Here is a 7,561-nt window from a genome sequence, read left to right as displayed (position 1 = left end):
CAGTCCACAGCATGCTTTGATTCACAACATCAGGCATTGCAAAAGCAACAAATCCTGAAGGAAAATGTGGAATACCTGCTTCTGTCCTCTATGGTCTCTCTGCCGGGTTCCTGAGTGACGGCTGTGATGATGATGATGCTGATGTGTGTGATGATGTGCGCAGTTCAGATCAGCGGATTTTAAACAAATTAATTCCCATGGAGATTTGCATCTGGAATCTAGCTCGTAATACAATCGACGTCCATTCGCAAAAAAAAAAAATACGACACTAAAAAATATCAAACCACATTCTCCTTAACCTGCCCTTGGTAACGTTGAGCTAAATTATTTAGAAATAAATATTCAATAAAGATTCACCGGAAAAGAAACCCTATATCTTCAGATAAATGTGCAGAATAAACGCTGAGGTTTTGATGTCTGGTGATAAAAGTGAGACCGTCTGCTCTTTACGAGAGACTGGAGTCTGTGGGTGTGTCGAGTCGCCTATTGGTCCAGAAGATAATGCGACTCGTTTAGGCGACTCGGTTCTTTTGAACTGCTCGCTTGACTCCTGATTCAACTATTCGTTTATCTCATATTAGTGCAGGCCAGGGGAGTAAAAATACAAATAAATAGTGTTGTGTAGCGCCCGATTGTGATTATAATTTTGTCCTAATGTCGTAAAAACACGATAAAATACGATTGTGACTGTAGGCTATGTTTGTTTCAGGCATCCCCTGAGATGTGTTCAAAACGCGCCTTTTTACATCAACCACAAATATGACCTGTGTGTCAAACAGATTGTCCATATTTTAACACACTAGCAATAATTAAGCTCATTAACAGTTTAATGTATTTTATAACCGGAATAAATCAAATTATTTAACTTACGAGCTCTGACAGATGAGATTCACTAGTTGAACCGACTCATTAAGCAGAACCGATTCAAACCAAAGCGCATCAACTGTATCAGTATAATCAAATTAGACCGAATTCTTATACGTTTGCATAATAAAAGAAGCAATCTTACGTGTTAATGTTCTGTTTCCATCGTTATAATTCGATGAGAAGTCACTGCAGCCAAGAAAACACATGCTGAGAACAGAAAGCGTAAACAAGAGATAGCCTAAATGACATGATCAAAAACTGTGGTTTTATCGTGTTGTAGACATGATATACAGTACACCATAGTAGGCTACCTTGGAGTAGTTTGTAAATACCATGGTAATAACACAGTAGGCTACCTTGGTAGGCCAATACACCCAGCTAACAAACTTCTAACGTTCTGGCAATGTTCTCTCAAAGTTAGCCTATACAAATCTTCTTCCATTAATATTAATATAACGTTTGTTCAGAGTTAGCCTATGGTCTTTAAAACAGTAGCACAAAAACACTTGTATACATCATTTATGGGACTTTTGAAAAATGTTTTATTTGGACGTTCATTTAACATTTTTTAAATGTTACTAATTGTTTCAGAACATCCAAAAGTAACATTTCTATAATGTGTTCAGAATGCAAAAAAATGAATGTTCCTTTTACATTCGCATAACCAAGAAAAAAGCTTTTAACATTTTGAACATTCCGAGAACATTCAGAAAATGTACATATATATATATATATCATTATTTTATTTAATATATTTCATAAATATGAAAATTTAAGCTGCTTGCAGTCACAATAATGTGACATAATTGCTTATTACTTTTGTTCAGAAGTTATTAGCAAAACATATTTAATGTTTCGTGACCACTAGGTGGCGCTGTGCTGAAACTATAAGGGTACCCTCAGGTCATGGTTGTCATAACACACACCAAGTTTGATCAGAATACACTAAAGCAATATGGAGACATAGCCTCACATCCATTTTGATATGCTCTTCGTCAAATTGCTTCACATGTTACTCAAGAACAGTTTGACGAATCAACTTGATTTCCATGTTTATGTTGTTGCCATGTTCTGAAGGTGATACGAGCCAATTTTGGTGGCAATCGGACGAAACGGACGAAAATTCAAAATGGTGATTGGCGCAATCGAATCGTCTTGATCCAGAGGAAAACAGAAGCCCTTTTTTTCTAGCCTTTACGGTTTAAAAGTTGCTAGCATAAATCTAAGTGAAACTTTGGACAGTTGGTGGTGCTAGAGGGATTGAGTTAGGGGCTCCAAAATTCATTTGGATAATGTTCAGACTGTCCTCTATCTGTGTGCCAAATTTCACAAATTTTTACCATTTGATTCTATAGCCTGCCAGACTCAAGAGTGGAAGAAGAAGGGTTTTTAGCTTATTAGCTGGCCAGAGCCCTAGATAGTGGACACAAAAAAGGGGCCAATTCTAGGGGCCAACAACCATCTGATATCACTGCCACTGCCGTATATGTTCTGTCTCAATCAATCTCCCCCTTATGTCCTAGTTTCTCTCGAACAGAAGTCCCCTCTGGGTAAATTCCCCCTAATAAATGAATGCATCACAGTCTGTGGGGTAAAATCCCATTCCTTTACGTCATTGTGTAATGTACAGTAAGCTCATACTGTATGCTCACATCATGCACTGTGGGTGAAGCATGCATAGAAAGGGTTAGATAAGATGCAGACAGTCCCCGATGCAATCACACTTTCACCTGTGAACACATGCCCAGCATGCCTCTTATTGGAGATCACATGCATCTAACAGGGTTGGTTTTGTTTGATAGTGACACTGATGCGGAATGTTGTTTTACATGCCATGCGTGACACATGCACTGAACAATACAAGGCTTACGTGCATATAGGGGTGAATTTTAAATCATTTCACTGTTTTGATTTGAGAGAATGTTCATGTGTGTTTATGTCACTGACCTTTTATTAGGACTTCGTATTTTTATTTTATTTATTTTTTTAAATTCATCTTCCAATTCCTTTCCCAGACAGCGACATAGTGTCGGTAACATAGTAATCCAATCCAAATGTGTACCAGATGTGGGCCGGATCTGGGCCGACATGTTGCTGTCTGTTCTTTTCTATAATCGAACATTTTCAAACAAAACATGTTTTCTTGGGGATACTGGTGAACAATTACACACCATACTATTAAAAAAAAGAGGCAGAAATAGTAAAAGTATTTAACGAATTTAACCAAGGCTTAGTCAGCTAGACAAAAATGTCTGTCAAATTAATAAATGTAAATATATACTTCACTTTTCAGTATTTCACTTTTACAGTATTTCACTTTTACAGTATTTTTTTTTTTTTTTACAAAAATCACTTTTACAGTAAAGATCAGAGAATATTCTCCTCTGTATGAATGAGAATTTATGAGTAAAAAATGTTCAGCCCATAAATCACACTTCAACCCCTTTGTGAAAAAGAAGTGTGCTTGTTATGCACTTTATATCTTAAAAGTAGTATAAAACAAATGACTTGCAGATAACATTAAGGAAATAAAAGGCTACTTAATTGTACTTAAAGACAGTGCACTTTAATGTAGTGTCATATTAAATGTTAAAAGTACATTTTGAATAATTATCATTTAAAAATAATGCGTTGTGCTTAAAAGCACTTATTTTTATGTGCATTTTGATTATAATTTTAACTGTAGCGTTATTATACCACTTACTTTATTACTTTAAATGTATTAAATTGCAAATTCATGTAATTACAAATATATTTAAATACCATTTTCAATAAGATTACACAAAATAATATTTTAGTTTAACCATATTTACAATAAATATGAAATTATATACAAAGATAATATCTATGCTACTTAAGTGGCTCAAAAAGTTAGCCACGCCCCTTTTCCGCGCTGAGCTCGTTGTCTTTTGACTTCCGGTCTGTGTTTTCACAGCGATCTTGCGTAGTTATGAATGAACAGCTCGTTAAAAAAATTTCCCAAGGTCCATTTGTTAAGACATATGCTTTACAATGCTTATCATAAACATTACAATGCTCATGATAACTTTCGTTAACTAAGTAAATCAACTTCACCAGCTAATTGGACAGCGATGCCATAGAAATATACAGAGCGACCGCAAAAACGTAAGTTCAAAGACAATATTCTAAAGATGGCGGCGCCCTCGTTTCTCTGGTGCATAAGGTCAATAGCCTGGTTAAAACCAGACCATTCTCAGTTGTAAAGTTATGGTCTGGCAAAGCGTCATAGACAAATCATTTCCAGAGGGGCGTCACCAACGGACGTCGCGGATAGACCTAAACCCAATCAGAGCGAGGAAGGAGATGACGTATCCAGAGCGGCGGGAGAAACATCTCCGAGTGTTGTTCTTTGCTCGGTTTTTAACAAAAAGGAAAGGTTTAAATCGCTTAAAACAGACGCGATAGCTGATTATTCGAACGAGTGATGTTCGACGGCGGCATCCATCTCTGTAATGTAGGCTACAAAATCTGCTTCAAAACCCCAGCGCTGTCGTCATCGTGTAAAGCCCGCCTCAACGCTTCTGATTGGTGCCGCGATTTCGACGGATTGGAAATGGGCTTGAATGAGCTCTTCGCCAGACTAACTGTCAGAGCAAATCTAAATTTGCCGGAAGTTGTCTGGGTTTTCCCAGGCTAATTAGCCTATATATTTATAATGAATTTTCATTTTGTTGTAAATAACATCCAATTAAGTGTGTAAAAAGTTAGGCATATGTATCTTTTTAAAAGCACGCTAAAGTCTTTTCTAGAGCATTATGTTCCCGTATAAATGTGTGTACAGTGTGAAAGTCTTCCGTGTCCCTGCGGGATGAATAGATTGGTGTGTTTTGTCGGGGTGAAGTGAAGCAGAACTCTTTTGTGTGTCTGGAGCTTTTGCTAATGAGAGTAATGAAACTGTTACTGGGTCTCTCTGAAATCCATGCAGCTTTACAAATAGTTTCTTTAGGAGAGATCTTATTTATGTTGGATCATAAATAAGATCTCTCCTAAAGAAAACTAAACTTTTTGAGCCACTTAAGCAGATATTATCTTTGTATATAATTTCATAATTATTGTAAATATGGTTAAACTAAAATATTATTTGATGTAATCTTATTGAAAATTTTATTTAAATAGGCTATATTTGTAATTGGCTATGTATTTACTGAATGAGCACTGTGCCACTGTTCGTCCGACTGTTTTTACTGTACTTTATTTTATTTTTTATTCTAAACTGTTTTAAGTATTCTTATTTGTTTTGATTATTTTAATTTCTTCTATGTAAAGCACTTTGAATTACTATTGTGAATGAAATGTGCTATATAAATAAACTTGCCTTGCCTTATGTAATCCTCTTTTGAACCCTAAAAATTTAATTGGTAACACTTTACAATTAGGTTCATTAGTTAATGTATTAACTAACATGAGTTAACACCGTCAAGACATTTGTTACAGTATTTATTCCTCTTTGTTAAAGGAGCTGTATGTAAGATTGTGGCCAAAACTGGTACTGCAATCACTTTCAAATTACTGTAGAGTGGTGTATCCCCTCCCCCTCCTCCGGGACTCAAGGTTGCCAGATCGGCTGCAGGATCCAGCAGGAATGTGACGAGCTGCAGCTGTGGTAACTAGAGCAGAGCTGGCAACCCGGATGCCGCAACACTACTGACTTCGTGATTGGTAGATAGGTGGAGGGTGGAGCATCAGACCAAAACACAACATGACAATATCAACATCAGTTGAGGGCTGCAACTGCACTTTTTAAATGACAATATCCTGGCCGGACTACTGTTGTCAGTGATATAAGTATTTGAAATGTACATGATTTCTTAATGTCTCGTGACATATCAGGGCCATTTTATGATTAATTGAAATAAATTTCTTACATACAGCTCCTTTAATGTTAGTTAATAAAAATACAGCTGTTCATTGTTTGTTTATGTTAGTTCACAGTGCATTAACTAATGTTAACAAATACAACCTGTGATTTTAACTAAGAATAATAAATGCTGTTCATTCTTAGTTCATGTTAACAATGTAGTTAACTAATGAACCTTATTGTAAAGTGTTACCAGTTAATAATTAATATTTTATTATGATGAGTCATTTCATCTTTGTTGTTAGCAGCTGTCAGAATATGAAGCTCATATTTCATAACTGGGTTTTTTGGGTTCTGGGACCATTGGGTTTATTATTAAAAGTATATTATTATATTAAATGTCATTTTTATATTTTTGTTTGACCAGTTAGTGGAAGTTTGACATTTTCACTCATCTGTCATACTCATTGTCAGCAGTGGGTGGCGCTTGAAGGCAAAGAATTGGCACAGAATACTTTGCTTGTAGACATGGATCAGTCATCATGTGTCAAACACTGGAGAAGTTCAGTTTTGCATTCAGTAACACACAATAACCTGGTTTTATGTGGATAAATACACAACATCAAGAAAACCATTTAGATATGCTCTTATAGCACTATCTGTGGCATCAGTGGGTTGTTGTTTTTTTTGCATGATTTGTACATTGCTAAAAATTTAAAAAGTAGTGCTGGTCAACGATTAATTGCAAAAAAATAAGTTTGTTTACATAATATATGTGTGTGTGTGCTGTGTATAGTTAATTAGTATCTATAAATACTCACACATGCATGTATTTAAGAAATATTTGCATGTATACTGTATATATATTTATGCATAATTTGTATTATATACAAATATAAATATTTTATATATAAATAACACATTTTTCTTAAATATATACATGCATGTGTGTGTATTTATATATAGTAAATAATTATACACAGTACACACACTGTAACGAACTGCTCCGAGACATGAGGGTTGAGAATCCAAACGCAGTTTTTAATGGGAAAATCCAAGATCATAAACCGTATAACAGGCGGTGATCAAAAGCAAAAGCACAGGGTAATCAGTCCAAACCATAGGTCCAAACGATGACAAACAGATCCAGAGGGTGAGACAGGAACGGGAAAACCAGGACACAGGCAGATAACAAAAACCAGGAACATGGAAAACAGTGGAAACGCTCAGAAATGCAGTGTTACACACGTACAAGACTTTGCAGGGAATTAATGTGAAAACCAGGCTATTGGTGCGTTCAAGTCATCACAATGTCGTAAATACGAGTGTGGGGAGCTCGGGATTATCTTAAAAGGGATAGTTCACCCCAAAATATAAACTCTGTTAGTAATTACTCTCCCTCATGTTGTTCAACCCCGTAAGACTTTCGTTCATCTTCAGGACACAAATTAAGATATTTTTGATTAAATCTGAGAGCTGGATCACTCCTCCATAGGGATCGAAACTTGCCAGCCCAGAAAAGTTATTAAAGACATTGTTAAAATAGTCCGAGTGACTACAGTGACTCCTCAACCTTAAGTTTATTAAGCGACGAGAATACTTTTTGTGCGCAAAAAAACAAACAAAAATAACGACTTTATTCAACTGTTCATTTCCTTCTCTGTGGGCCTCGAGAGTTCAAGTAGTGTAACAGCGCATGCAGCGCTTCTGTTATAGCTATGTTAACTATAACTATCAAAAATATCTTAATTTGTGTTCCGAAGATGAACGAAAGTCTTACGGGGTTGAACAACATGAGGGAGAGTAATTACTGACAGAATTTTCATTTTGGGGTGATCTATCCCTTTAAGTCCCGATCTTTACGAGTTGGGGGCG

Source organism: Rhinichthys klamathensis, unplaced genomic scaffold (assembly GCF_029890125.1).
Source record: "Rhinichthys klamathensis goyatoka isolate OS25496 unplaced genomic scaffold, OSU_Roscu_1.1 h1tg000575l_1, whole genome shotgun sequence".
Classification (NCBI taxonomy): Eukaryota; Metazoa; Chordata; class Actinopteri; order Cypriniformes; family Leuciscidae; genus Rhinichthys; species Rhinichthys klamathensis.
The sequence above is the reverse complement of the archived record's forward strand: the minus strand, read 5'-3'. Positions refer to the sequence as shown.